The sequence below is a fragment of the Lissotriton vulgaris genome, chromosome 8 (genome assembly GCF_964263255.1).
Source record: "Lissotriton vulgaris chromosome 8, aLisVul1.2, whole genome shotgun sequence".
Taxonomy (NCBI): Eukaryota; Metazoa; Chordata; class Amphibia; order Caudata; family Salamandridae; genus Lissotriton; species Lissotriton vulgaris.
Window position 1 is genome coordinate 746511404 of NC_141696.1, and position 16268 is coordinate 746527671.

The following is a 16268-nucleotide window of genomic DNA, read 5'->3' on the forward strand; positions in this document are numbered from 1 at the left end:
CAAGGAAAACAGGTTAACAGATCCTATTTTCTGATCACCCCTTTCTTGTGAGCACTTTATGATTAATTTTTCCCTCACTCCTGTCGCACAACGGTCCTGACGAATGCCTGTAAGTCCTAATTAAGGCAGAGAGGGCAGAAACATGTTGACCATCCCCTACCTCCCCTTCACAATTTTTTTTTTAACTTATAACTCTGGGTGCATCTATGACGCATAACACACCAAAAGGTGCACACCTATAGAGCTTACTAGACCCGAACCCAGTTTTAATAAATGTCAATTATCTGGTTTTCCGGGCCTTTTTAGATCCCCTATCACTGGCTCACTACTGGCACAACCTTGGGTTAGATCCTCCAGGTGGAGGCTGCATAACTCACTGACCCAATGATTATGCACACACGTGACATACACAGCGGAGAATCAAGATATACCGCTTGAATACCATCGTACCCATCACGTGCATGAGGGTCTTTTACATTGGGACGCCACACCAACAGACTCCTGCAGACCCAAAGGTTGTACAGGACAAGTGATCCTTTCTCCTTTGATCAATGTACACCTTTGTCTATAATCACCCCCAGGTATTTATACTCTGTAGATGAGTCTATGGGAGTCTTCGCCCAAAACTAGACAGATGTTTTCTTAAGGTTCTTTTTAATTGTCATGGTTTAGTTTTTTTACAAGTTAATATTTAAGTTGTTTGTCTCGGAGTACTCAAACGTATTATCAAGAAGACGCTGTAGACCCACCTTTGTTTGGCTGATCAAAACCAAGTCGTCAGCGTAAAGTAAGCATGGTAGTGCTAGGTTTCGAATCTTTGGAGAGTGAGAATTACTGGCATTTAGTAGCGGGATCAGATGTGCAAGAAACAGGTTCAATAACATCGGGCCAATACGCAGGCTTGCTTGAGGCCTTTTGTTGTTGGCATCTTCCTTGATAGAGTTGATCAGTCACCCAACTTTACTTGAATCCAGGTCTGAGTGTGCAGATTAATTAACAGATTCAGTAAAGCCTGGGGTATGAGCCAGCCTGCGAGTTTTGAGCTGAGTCTATGACGGTTTACATGATCGAAAGCTGCCAGGTAATCGATAAAGCACAAGTATAACAGCATTTTTGTATTCTTGGCCTTATCGATTAACAGAGCCATAGTTGATATGTTTGTTACGGTCCCAACAGATTTGGAGAAGCCAGTTTGATTCAGGGGGTTGATCGATTTGTCTTCCGCCCAAAGTTGCAGTTCGTCCAACAAAGTGCCCACAAAGTATTTTGCCTCATTGTCCAAGAGGGCAACTAAACAATAGCTCTTGTCACCTGATTTAAAAATTGGCAAAATTACCGAAGTCTGCCAGGATGGAGGGAGTAGGCCTGTCAGTCTTACTTCCATAAATAGAGAGCTGAGTACCTTCGTCCAATATTCGGTATCATGTTTGTAAAGCACAGGTGGAATTCCATTGGGTCCCGGTGCCCCTTCTTGCCTTCCCTTCTTGATGTAACTTTTGATTGTTTTAATGTAATCATTTGAGGGTGTGATTCTCCTTCATACCATTCCTCTGATATTGCATTTTCCTCATTGGGTTAGTGTTGTGTCCATGCTAGTTTCTGTGTACGATAAGATTTTTCCTTGATGAAAATGATTTCCAAGGTAGGTAGCCCAATCTTCCTCGGATATATTTGAAGACAGACCATCATGCATTGGATGGGTGAATCTTTAAATTGTCTCCCAGAATCTCGCACTATCCTTCCTCTTGGAATCCACATGTAGTTTCGCTCATAGGGTATCCTCATTGGCTCGCCTGGCCTCCCAAGTTGCTTGCTTCAGCTGTGTTTTCTGCTGTCGCAATACAGCTAGTTTTGAGATGCTGGTTGGAGACCGGCACACCTGCCGCAAGGGGTAAATAATACTGTTTTTGATGGATTTTATCTTGCTCTTTTGATGAATGATAAGGTTAGTGTGGCCTCTATAGCCCTGCTGCGATTTTGATTTAATTGGTGCGGAAAAAGATGTTGCTAAGGCATTTGTATAATGTATCCATTTCTCTATTTCATTGTCCCCTTCCTATGATTCAAATAGAGTTTTTGCAGCTTTGTGAAAGCTATCTTGCGTCACATGCATACATTTTATTTTCCTATAATTGATTGTGGTGGATATGCCTGGTTGGCCCTTCCATTTCATTATTCTTGGCATATTTGTGCGAAGTATAAGCTCCTGCGGCCGGGGATCACTATCAGATTTGTCGCCCATACTAAATGGGAAGATTTCATTGAAAAGGGTTAGAGACACAAAGGTATAGTCCAGCATTGAGTTTTTGGTTGATGAGTGATAGGTGAATGCAGGAGGCATGTCACCTATACTTCTGCCAATCCCTGCTCTTTAGAGTGAGATGTTCAAGATCCTCAATAAGGCGCTGGCGGATTATTTAGGGTTCTGCTGATGAATTGATGCTCTGAGTCGGGGTGTTCCATGACTGGTTATGTACAGATACTTCCTCCACTTTGGTTGAGCCAAGTAGATGTAAATTAAAGTCCCCTGTCAGTATCATATCTTGTGTATTAACTACACTCATGCATAACTCTACAAATTTGGCCCGTTGTTTTGCATCGTTAGATTTCCTATTAGGATGTATATACATATTTATTATTACTATATCCTTGTGTCCATTCCCTGGTGGCCCCTTTGAGGTGGAGATTTATATGACAATGGATTCTGATGTTAAGCCAACTGTATGAACTGAGGTTCCTCAGGTGTTGTTAACATAGATCACCAGGCCTCCCCGCAGGTGACCAAATCATGCCCTTCTGAGTGCTGGTGCATAGAAACGTAGATGTCCTTCTAGATGTGGTGGATCTGTCATTCATGTCTCCTGAAAAGCAATGATGTGAAATGACTTTTGATAGTTCATGAAGTGTGTTTAATAGAGTAAGCTGAGTATCTATTTAGTCTGATTGATACTGGAGGGCTTCCACTAGGAGTTGTACTGTTTTAAGTAAACTGGCCCAGGCATTTCAGAGTTCAGTTTATGCTGAAGATTGGTTGAGTTTCCTAAGTCAGGCGTCAGTGACAGGGCCTCCCTTCCCTGGGTCCCTTTCAGCTCTATGTTCTTTGGTGTGGGGAAGTTTTGAGGGTCCAACCTGGCCCTCACAGGTGTTTGTTGTGTAGGATTTATCAATAAATCATCCCATTCCCTTCGTTAATGTCAATGTTAGAGAGTTCCCTTAAATTTGCCTTAGTGCTGAATCCGTGCTGTGGGGCATTGATGACAGTACTAGATGGGGATCTGGTGGTGGTGTCGGGTTGGTCCTTGCTTTGTTGATGGCAATGGGTGATGTGCCTATCTCTATTGTAGTCAATTCCTTGTCTGTGGTACTGTTATTCCCTATTTTCCCACTACAACCTCCCTCTTCCTGCTGGTCTTTGTGTTCTCTTCCAGCTCGTTCAAGAAGCTTTGCCAGCTTCTTTGTTGTTTCTAGATTGCTGGGTGTAATTGCTTTTGGAATGCCAGCTTCTGGGTGACCCTGAGACCCTTGTGGCAGTCATTTGGCATTACTTTGCGCAGCTGATATTAAAGCTGATGTACTGTGTGTTTGGTGTGGTAGGTCATTCGGCTTGGGTCACTTTTTGTGCCAGATGTTGCGATTTGGTCATTAATTTGAGTCCTGTTTGTCCCGCTTTGGGTTGGGGTTCGGCCATGCAGCCCTTGGGCGACAAGGATCCTCTTTTGTGCTTACGCATTTTTGTCTGTTTGTTTGTTCTAGACGGGCACCCTCTGATCCTGCCAGATATAATTTCCTCTTTGGCTGATTGGCTGGTTGGCTGGTTGTCCTCTTTGGCCTCCACACAGCCCGCTCTGGCTGCCCACCACCTGCAGCCTCTTTCTGTTATGAACGGCCTCTACTGGGACTACTGAGTACTCTGAGTCTCCTCCAGGACTGCTCCGACTGCTAGGGCCGCGGGATGCTAATTGCTGAGTGTCGACTGCCGGCCCCCCTCCTCTCACAGTGCTTCTTTAACCCTTGTTATTTCTAGTAGACCAGACACGCAGCCTGCAACCTCCTCTGTGCTCTCCACAGTACTGCACTGCACTCCAAGTCTGCTTCAAGTCCTCGGTTTTGTTTTGTTTTTGCCACAGTCTCCAAGAGGAAAGGCTGGTTGCTGATTCACAGGTACACAAATACAATTCAAGGGGTCAGATAGGTTCCCTGGGGCAGCTGTTCGACACCGCGTTCACTCGGTGCCAGCCCAATTTGCAGCAACAGCGCACAGCACAGGGTGAGACAAGGAAACAGGGAAGCGGGATGTAGGAGGGTAGATGGAGTAAGCTGAGTAACACCATACACCACCATACACAATGCACCACCATACAGTGCAATCCAGGGTCCCACCCCAAGCTACACCCACCTGGTTCTATCAGGACTGTAGACTCTCACCAGACTTCTTCTCTGTCTCTCCGGTTGTGTTGCAGGTTGCGGGTGACAAGCAGTTAGCAAGCGGCGGGAGGCAAGTGGGTGGCTGGCGTGTGGCAGTCCGTAAATCACCGTTAATCACTGGCAGTCAGTAAGTCACCGCAGGACCAGCCCCCAGGTCTACCTCGCCAGGCCGCTTCTCGGAAAATGTGGGGTTTGTTTATCTGGTTTGGCAGCTTGATGGCTGATTCAATGTCTAAGTGGGAGATCAGGTGTGTGCCCCTTGTTTCGGGGCATCGTGACACCCGCTGCTTTGTGGCTCCACGTTTTTGGTGTTTTTTTTGCAGCTCAAGCTCACAGTGCTTAGTCCCGGCTCTGTGGCTCCGTGTTTTCTGTAATTTTGTGGTACCCGCGGCTCTATGGCTTTGCGGTTTCTCTGACTTTCTCGGCTCAAGCTCACTGTGCTCACGGTGCTCAGTTGCTATACCGAACCTGCCAAAACCACCGCCGCTTCGCTTCTCCTCCTCCTGCTCGTGGCTCTACAAACTGCGCAAAACAGATCTACATTTTGTTTATTAAATAATATTTACACATTTTACATAATTATCGTCAATTATAATATAAAAATTAATTTCCAAGTTGTAAAAATAATTGTATTTGATTTCCTTCTCAACATTTATCTGTACAAAACTAAAAACCCACAGCTACTTTATAAATTTAGAAAAAGTTAATTACATAATTTACATAGTTAATTGTCAAGTAAACAATTAATAATAATAACTAATATGAAATTAATAATTAATAATTTGACTAACTGTCCACACTTTACCCCAACGAATACATGTCACACCTAATATATAACGTAAACAATATCATAATTGTACAATTTGCATAATTAATTATCGATTAACTAATTATTATTTATTATTATTTATTATAATTATTTTCCAACACACCCATTACCCATACAAACACAACAACACACCCCAAAAACATTATGCATTACTGAATGTACATAATTAATTATCAATTAACTAATTAATTATAATAGTAAATACTTTTTAATTATTTAGGATGAATTTACTTCCAAGCCTATACTCTTACAAAACCCACAAACTGTACATAAAACATAACTGAAAATGATATGAATTATACAATTGACATAAATCATTATCTATTAAATTAATATTATTAATTTAAAATAAATTTAAAAAAATTATAATTAATTTACTTCTCACTCTTAACCCCTATACGCCCCACAACCAGCTACAGTACTAAAAATGACAAAAAAGTGTTGCATTAAAAACTATATTAAAAACATAAACAATATGTATACATACAAATTATAACTTATACAAATAACATATATATATTACATTACACAAAAGTAAACCATGTTAACACTTTCTATTTTTTTAAACAATATTACTTACCTTCAAATCGATATTCTTGACAATGATTTTCTTGCTGATGATATTTCTGTATCATGATATTTGCAACTCGATATTTATATAGGTCGATATTAAAAGTTTGATATTTTTTCTGAATACCTGACTAACTAGTTTACCTCAAAATGAATTAGAAAATCTGTTTAACGCACTCAGTCCCTCAGTAATACTAATGTGAAAAGCCTTTATTTTTTCTACCCGCAAACCACTGCCCCCATTTCTGCTGCTCTCTCAATGGAAATGTTACAGCATAAAATTCTCACTAGCTATGTCTATTTTTATCCTTCTATGTTGTAGTTAGCTTTGGGTTTTCCCACACATTATTTTCTCCCAAATTTGTCTATTATATGTAATTTGTTCATACAAAATCAACGTCAACCATTTAAAAGAAAACCATCCAATCTAGTTTGTTACCAAGTCAATTGGGGCTTAGTGTGTTAATTTTCCTAATACAGAATATTTTTTGTTGCAGTAATTTCTTTTTTACTGTCTCCTCCTTAAGGGTTAATTTCTACAATCTCTATCAATCAAAATGTGAGTTGCTTTACCTTATGTTTATTTATAGCCCTGCAAGTGCTTAGCAACAGTTGATATCTGAACTTAATTTACTCTCTCTGCTAATTCCTAACCATAACATGTCTGAAACCTATGTTTTTTTCAGTGAATTTCAAAGGTTTTGTAAATGACAATTTTTAAATGTATTTATTGTTATTTTTACTTTTTTATACTGATCTTCTACATTTTTTAAACAATTTTTTTAGATATTTTTTTTAATTACATTATAATTACATTATACATTAAATTACAAAATATACTTTCACAGAATGAGTTACTTTACTTTAAATACTTTGCAAATGAGCAATAGACTTTTAAGTACAGTAGTTACAGTTGTTGCAATGAGCAACGCAATTTCAAACACAATGCAACATTGAGGTCAATGTGAATTTGTAGTTAAATGCAATTAATTACATTTTGGATTACTTTTCTAACCACAGGACTCGAGCCTAAGTTCAATCCTGAGACATCACCTGTAAACAGATGAGTACAAATGTTTTGGTTACAGTAGTGATTTTTAAGGAATGTTATTGTATTTTAAAAGATGACAGAAACGTTTTCACATAGACTCACCATTGTTATCCTACGGGAGGAAATTCACTTATCAGTTAAGTAGTGTTAACGTTACTTTTTCTTACTCAGTGGTGAATCCTGGTTCCAGCACGGGTACATCTCCTATAAACAGTCGAAACAATGCGTTTAAGTCATACCCTATGAAGGATTTGTAGATCTAGGCCTCTGTGCTTACCTTTGTATAAAGCTTGCGGCCAAACACTGCAGCCACAGGGATGGACAACTTCAGGTGGGCTGATCTTCTGCACGTCCAAGTAGACAGCAGTGTCTAAGTTTAAGAGAGAAAGAGAAATGGAAATGATGTCACAGAGAGTGAGAGAGAGAGAAAACAACCTTAAAACTGTGTCGCAGAGTCTGGAGTTGAGATTTTTTGTTGAACCAGACGTATATTTACTAGCTCTTTGCATCACTTCACCCATGTTAAAAGTGACTCAAAAGTGGCGTAATAACGTTGATGGATGTATTTGTCAGACTGTTGTACCTTATATGTTGTCACTGCTCGGAGGTAATTATACATTTTACAGAGAAACTGCTGTACACTACACACTCTGGGCCATAATATCAAGCCTGGGCGACAAAAACTATTGCCACTTTATCGGCAGGAAAGTGTTGCAAAAGTGGCGATAATGGGTTTGATAATATGCTCTATGAAATTCCAATCGAAGCTCATGTCAGATGTCCTTCATATCTAACATGAGCTTCGATTGGAATTCCATAGAGCATATTATCAAACTTATTATGGGCAGTTTAGCGGCAGTTTGCTGCCAATAAAGTGGCGATAATTTTGTCAGCAAGGGTTGATAATATGGCCCTCTCTCGTTTCACAAATAAAGCTAATACTACAGTTTTACGAGTGCAGTGTGCCTGATACATTTCACTTGTTATAGTGCCGCGTTCAAGTGGTGTCTATATGGAAGTGCCTACTGAGTTACTGACGCCCGTTATGCCGACTTATTTCTAATGCATTCCTATGAAGGATTTGTAGATCTAGGCCTCTGTGCTTACCGTTGTATAAAGCTTGCAGCCAAACACTCCAGGCATTGGGATTGACAACTTCAGGTGGGCTGATCTTCTACATATCCAAGTAGACAGCAGTGTCTACGTTTAAGAGAGAAAGAGAAATGATGTCACAGAGAGTGAGAGAGAGAGAAAACAACCCTAAAACTGTGTTGCAGAGTCTGGAGTTGAGATTTTTTGTTGAACCAGACGTAGATTTACTCGCTCTTTGCTTCACTTCATCCATGTTAAAAATGACTGAAAAGTGACGTAATAACGTTGATGGATGTGTTTGTCAGACTGTTGTAACCTATCTGTTGTCACTGCTCGGAGGTAATTATACATTTTACAGAGAAACTGCTGTACACTACACACTCTGGGCCATAATATCAAGCCTGGGCGACAAAAACTATTGCCACTTTATCGGCAGGAAAGTGTTGCAAAAGTGGCGATAATGGGTTTGATAATATGCTCTATGAAATTCCAATCGAAGCTCATGTCAGATGTCCTTCATATCTAACATGAGCTTCGATTGGAATTCCATAGAGCATATTATCAAACTTATTATGGGCATTTTAGCGGCAGTTTGCTGCTGATAAAGTGGCGATAATTTTGTCGCCAAGGGTTGATAATATGGCCCTCTCTCGTTTCACAAATAAAGCTATCACTACAGTTTTACGAATGCAGTGTGCCTGGTACATTTCACTTCTTATAGTGCCGCGTTCAAGTGGTGTCTATATGGAAGTGCCTATTGCGTTACTGACGCCTGTTATGCCGTCTTATTTCTAATGCATTGCTATGAAGGCTTTGTAGATCTAGGCCTCTGTGCTTACCGTTATATACACACTGCGGCGAAACTCTTCGGGCAGTTGAGTTCACAACTTCAGGTGGGCTGATCTTCTACATGTCCAAGCAGACAGCAGTGTCTATAAGTTTAAGAGAGAAAGAGAAATGATGTCACAGAGAGTGAGAGAGAAAGAGAGAGAAAACATTAAAACTGTGTCGCAGAGTCTGGAGTTGAGATTTTTTGTTGAACCAGACGTAGATTTACTAGCTCTTTGCATCACTTTACCCATGGTAAAATTGACTCAAAAGTGGCGTAATAACTTTGGGGATCTGTTTGTCAGACTGTTGTAACGTATCTGATGTTATAGAGAAGCTGCTGTACACTACGCACTCTGGGCAATAATATCAAGCCTGGGCGACAAAAATTATTGCCACTTTATCGGCAAGAAAGTGTCGCTAAAGTGGCGATAATGGGTTTGATAATATGCTCTATGGAATTCCAATTGAAGCTCATGTCAGATGTCCTTCATATCTAACATGAGCTTCGATTGGAATTCTATAGAGTATATTATCAAACCCATTATCACCACTTTCCTGACGATAAAGTGGCGATAATTTTGTTGCCAAGGTTTCATAATTTGGCCCTCTCTACTTTCATAAATAAAAGTTACACTACAGTTTTACGAGTGCAGTGTACCTGGTACATTTTACTTGTTATAGTGCCGCATTCAAGTGGTGTCTATATGGAAGTGCCTACTGCGTTACTGACGCCCGTTATGCCGACTTATTTCTAATCCAACTTTGCTTCTATACGTCAAAGTATATTCAATAAGTTGTAGAGAATTCCCTTGCTGTTGCTCGATAGGCCGTGGTTGCTTCTGAACGATGTTTGCTGAAGGAAACAAAAGGACATTTTGATTAGTCATTGATACTGAGTTGCGTAACTACTATCAAAAGTGAATTTTAATGTGGGTTCTTAATATTTCGTAGTTAAGACTGTTGCAGCTCCAGCAAACAAAGGAAGATCAATACGTTAATAAAGGCCTGGAACGGCGTGGTATATTCAATAAGTTATAGAGAATTCCATTTCTGTTGCTCAATAGGCCGTGGTTGCTTCTGAACGATGTTTGCTGAAGGAAACAAAAGGACATTTTGATTAGTCATTGATACTTAGTTGCGTAACTACTATCAAAAGTGAATTTTAATGTGGGTTCTTAATATTTCGTAGTTAAGACTGTTGCAGCTCCAGCAAACAAAGGAAGATCAATACGTCAGGGACGGCGTCGTGACGCAGAAAAAAAAATACTATCATGGATGCACAATTAATAATAATTGAGACCTAAGCACGTGGAGTAGTACAGAAATGCGACACAGAAATTTATGCTCGCACAATTTTTAAGATTAGAGGTGTATAGGAGCTCATGACTTATAAAGAAATATTTCAATTATGTAAGTACAATTTAAAACCATTGAGGGGTAGGAAAGCCATGTGAAGGATAAAAAAGTAGTATTATGCATATAGAATTTACAGTGGAGGCTGATGTGACGTCTTCTTTTACCTTTGTTTCTGTCGTCTTTTGTTGTGTCTTGAAAGGCTGTGGTTTCGCTGAGTCTGGGGTATTTTCGACAGTCTGTCTGTCATCGCAGCAGAGGCAGGCAAAAGAGAGCGTGCTCACGTCAGTGCCCGCATTATATGGGAACCGCGGGGGCTGACCAAACTAAGCCCAGGGCTGTCATTGGTAGCGTTTTCGCGGTCTATAAGAATGATGGCCTGGGAGACATCACATTGGCTAATGTATAGGTTTCCAGGCTTAGTGATAGCAAGAATGGTAGGTGGTGGCATGTGGGGAGTGTGGGCGGGCGTGCACCGCGCATGTGCAAGTATGAGTATGTGCACCAACAATTAACAACAGAGAGAGATGGGGGCGGTGTTATCATGTGCTCAGAGGCAGGCCCAGAATCGTATCTGCAATGAGTCAGCACTTCTAATCATTGTCCTTAGCGCTCCCTGAGCTCTGATTTGTCACTGAGACGGTGATCGCACCATAGTTTGTACTGCTTAATATACGGAGCATGTACCCGCGCATACGGTACGAATATGGTTTGACGTTACGTGTCGCATTAAAGCTTCGGTGTGACGTCATGTACGGCGTTCTGTATGCGAAAGGGGCGATGTTTCTACTTGGTTTAAAACATGTATGTATTGAATGTACATACTAAGGGCAGACATTTGGGATAACTATGAATTTTTTTAATACTTGTAATAATCATATATTACTTTTAAAAAGAATTTCTCAAATCGTGGTAGAACATCATGGGTACTCATATTGAAAGAACTGCGCAAGCGCATCATAAGCATACGCAAAGCATGTGACTTTAAAAGTAGAGATTTGATTGGTTCGTAACTTTTCCTATTGTGAATGTTGAAAGTTCTGTCCCATTATAATTATTCGACTTTGACTTTCTAAGAAGAATCATTTGTTGTGGGAACCTTCTCAAATAGAAGGAAGATCACAATAATAAGAGCAATGGACTCATGTTCCAGTAGTTCTTCAGAGGGAGATTTCATTCCTGAAGAAGCTCCAAACAAGAGGAAAGAAGCTCTAATTTGGAAGGTTTTCACTTTTTCAGAAGGTGAAAAAAAGGTTAATGCTGCAAAAGTAACCTGTAAAATTTGCCAAACAACTCTTTCAAGGGGTGATCCATGTAAAAAATATTCCTTTGGCACAGCAAATACGGTGCGACACGTGAAGAACTTGCACCCCAAGAACTTTGCTCGAGCTGAAAGACGGAGGTTGCACGAGAACCCACCTGCTGCTACACCAAGCACATCAAGTGCGGCAGCATTTTCAGCAAGCAGCCCACACCCACACCCACATATTGATTCTGACTTTGCTAAAGTTAAATTTCTTTGCATTTATTGTGATAAACTTTTGTGTTATGGGGAACAGTCTATTGACCTGATAAAACGCAGGATACAGGATCATTGCTGTCCTCGACATTAGTTGTTCTTTTTTTCATTCTTTTGTTCCTCTTAGAATTTGTTGAGAAAACACATACAAAATACAAAACAAAAAAAACTGTTCTTTTTAGAACTACCTTCATTGGTCAAAGAAAGAACTATATTTCTATGTTAGTGTGTAAAAGTTTATCAGAATGAATGTGTAGTTCATAAATGAATGCATGAATATATTACTAGTGTCTGGAGAATGTCAAAGTGTAGAACTATAAGGAAGTGGGACAGCATAAACCTATAAGGTGTTTACCTATAGTATACTGTAGTATGTGCGAAGCACTTGAATGTAACATATGTACATAAATATGTTAGAAGTCTGTGCTTCAATTTGCGCTGCTGGTGAAATTTCCTGGGTGAATTTGTATTTTTAGTGGTGGATTTACAATCCCCTTGTGCCTCTTTTACACAGAAGTTGAGTCACTTTTGTGACACAGCGGTGGTGCAAAAGATGTGCCATGGTGTGTGCTATTAACAATGTGACGCATCTGGAGGGTGCAATACTTTGTGTTTCCTGTGCAGAATGGGATGCAGCAATGCCTCGTAAAAGTGACTGAGTGAAATGTATAACATTTCATTCAGTCACTTTTGAGCTTATGCTGCTTCAAAACCTTGCACTTGCTTGAAGCAGGTGTAAGGAGTGATACAGCTTTGTGAGCATAGGGCCCCAGAGCATTGCTGGAGTTGTATTATACTTGCAACCGAAGTCAAGCAATAATTAATCCAAAAATTACTTTGCAATTTAGTTTTGTTATTATTTTATAATAAGAATATGAAATATATTCTGAAAAATTAAATACATATAAATATTTATATAAAAATATAAGAAATTAGTGTAAAAAGAAAGACATAATAATTAATACATTTATAACTTATCATTTACAAAACCTTTGAAATTCACTGAAAAAACCATAGGTTTCACAAACGTTATAGTTAGGAATTAGCATTTAAAAAACCATGCAAATTCATTGAAAAAACCATAGGTTTCACACACGTTATAGTTAGGACTTAGCATTTACAAAACCATGCAAATTCATTGAAAAAACCATAGGTTTCACACGTTATAGTTAGCTGAACATTTCTCTCAAACAAAACCTTTGAAATTCCTCCATTATAGTTAGCTCATCTAACTATAACTTGCGCGCCCACAATGCACTGCTGATGACGTCACATATAACATCACTCATGACATAGTCAGTGACATCACTGATGATATCACTGATGACATCTCAAATGACATCACTGATGATATCATCCTTGTGAAAGAATGGCAGACCTCTTTTTGGCGTAATATAACCTTTGATACACACCTTCAGAAATAGAAAGTAAAACATTTTTAAAAAATGGAGATACCAATACCACTTACCAACAACCTATTCAGTAATTCCGCCATCTATATACCCATGCACTCATTCACCAACAGTTCTATATAGTCACTTATACATGTACTCACTCATCATATGTACTCATATACTTATAAATACTGTTACAGACCGACACTCATCCATACAGTTACTCACACACATACTCACCCATGCAAATAAAGTATCAAACATCCATTTGTTTGCACATACAGCTAGACACACACCACTACACTTACTTTTACAGAAACATAAACATACTTACTCTCTTAAACAAGCAGTGATAGAAACACATATTTATTTATACAGGAACTTTTTGAATCTGTCACTGTCATATATCCTTACTTATATATATCAATACTCACACATGTTTAAAACATATGTACTTACTCATAAAGACACTATTGAGGCAGTCATTCACTCACTAGCACACCCATACACACATTCATCCACTTGTGTAGTCCTGAACACATGCTGTCTTCAAAACGCATACAAACATTGAGTCAGTCATTCATGCATCCGTGCCCTAAGTAATACCCACCACCAAACCATATAGACACTCATTCTGATACTCAAAAAACCAACTAATAACCCATATAGACACTTGTGTAGCTACTCACCAACCCATGCAGCCACTTATACACAAAGTGAGACACTGATACAGATATTTACATATTTAAACATTACTCGCTAATACATGTATTCACTAAGATACACTTAATAAGTCAGTTATAGAATGCAATTTACAAAGAAAACATCCATTTAGACACTTATTTACCCATTTATTCTTCCATCGACCTTTAGATATACATATATAAACATATTTATTTTTCAGAAAGACACACATTCAGTGGATGATGTCATCAGTGATGTCATCAGTGATGTCATTTGAGATGTCATCAGTGATGTCATGAGTGATGTCACTGACCATGTCATGAGGGATGTTATATGTGATGTCATCAGCAGTGCATTGCGGGCGCGCAAGTTATAGTTAGCTGAGCTAATTAAGCTGCGTTAATTAAGTTTTTACCAGCAATTGTGCAACAGCATACGGATCCCACCATGGTCACTTTTACCACGCCGGACATTTGGCCCACGTCCTGGAAAAGAGAAAGTATTTAAAAGCCTAGGGAATTGAAGTAATAGCACATCAGGGAGATAGATACCCCCTCGTACTATTAGCACTTGCTATTAGATGAGTACATAGTGCCCACATTTTCAGTACTAAGAGGAGCAAACAGTGGGCACTGCTCCATGGCTTATAATAAAAGTGCCCTGGGCTTCACAAAGGTGATAATTAGCATAACCAATGAAGTAGAATCCGGTATGCAATGAAGAATTGTAACAAATCAAGAGCAGCACAAACACCTGGGGTTGGATACCTACAGCCTTGTCACAAGGCGGAAGCAGTAAGGCCTGAGTGGTGGGGCGGTCACCTGCAAGCGAACAGAGTGGCCTGACAATTTGTTCCTGGAATATCAGCGGTCTCCAGACAAAAGTCATGAACCCAGAGGTTGACAATATCTGGGCTAATTTAATATTTTAATGTTCCTCTAGCATGTGCCTGCCATATTAAACTCAATACAAGCAACAGTTTTAATGCTGAGACATCACTCTAACAAAATGGACATTCAGGTGGAGTTACTCATCACAATGGCATTCTTCATGCCATGAACTAATGAGGAACTTGAAAAACTAAACTCACCAATGACGAAGGTTCAAAACAAACCACCTCAATGACTATACACTTTGTTCTTGCAAGGAGATGGTAGCTAGACTAGCGTAACTACAGAGAATCGTGGATGGAATTATGGGAGAAGTTAAAAATAGTTTAGCACCTGTGGTCTGATCCAGGATACCTCCTCCCACGACAATAGATGAGGAATCTAAAACCAAGGTGATGGCCCCCAATGGAGGACATGACGTTCTCCCCAAGGGCTGGTGGGACAAGAACACACAGAAGCAGGGAAGCAAATTATAGAAACCTCAGCTAGGCATAAAAAAAAGCCCACTGAAGACGGGATTGTGATGGAGAAAATCCTTGTGGCATCCTTACTAAAAGGGAAAGGAAATGAGCAAGGAAGGAAAGGAGCAAAACTCACTCCGTGCACGTAGGAAATTTATCCACCTTGTCAATAATTCAACAGGAAGACATATTGTAATCTGACAGCTGCACAGGAGATAGTCACCGATAATTTGACGAAAACCTATAAAGTCCATAGTCGGATTAAGGGAGCTCTCTTGGCTTGTTGTAAAAAAAAATCTGCCACTACATATTCGAAAAGCAAAAAATAAGGTACACAAACTCTTTTGACAACTATGCCAACATTTTGGAAACACAGAATCTAAAAACACTTTCGTATTGAGAGATGTGGCTTACAAAAAGAGATTTGGGTGTATAAAAAAGCCAAACAGGAAACACTATGAGCCCAGTTGTTAAATACCACAAAACAAATTACCCAAAAAGATTCCGGAAGCTCATCAATAACATTGAGAAAGGTTGAGGAGCAGCAAATAACGCAAACATCAGTGAGTCGGAATGGGTTCAATATTGAAAACTGCACTTTAAGGAAAGTTCTTTAGATGTAGGAAGCTTTCAATGGCCCCACAAAGATAACTTTGAACCATTTGTATATAACGCGGAGGAGGTAGAGAAAGTTATTAAAAAGTCAGGGGGGATTGTGCAACTGGCCCAAATGGGCTACTACAGACACTTTTTAAACATTCTACATCAAAGTGGGCAACCTTTTTGGCAACAAACAAAACAGTATCTCTCTGAGCTCCACAAATGTAATCACTAGGTTGTAAATTCACCAATCCGGTACAATATTCAATTATGTTCAGTGCAGGAGTAATATCTTCCTTGCCACAGTAATGTCTTTAGTTAATGAAAATTCCACAATTTCAGTATTCCAATCTCCTTTAATGATATTTCTTCACTCCAATTTCACAATTTGTCCTTAATTGTCTTTCAGCCAAAGAGATTAGAGTTGAATAAGTGGTGGGACGCAGCCACGCTTAAGCAATACCTCTCCCTCAAACGTATACCACGTGGTCTAAGATCTCAGATAGTCCCGACCTATGAGGATTTAGATCCTGACCTTCTAGACCATTGGGAGAAAGAATTGACTAACA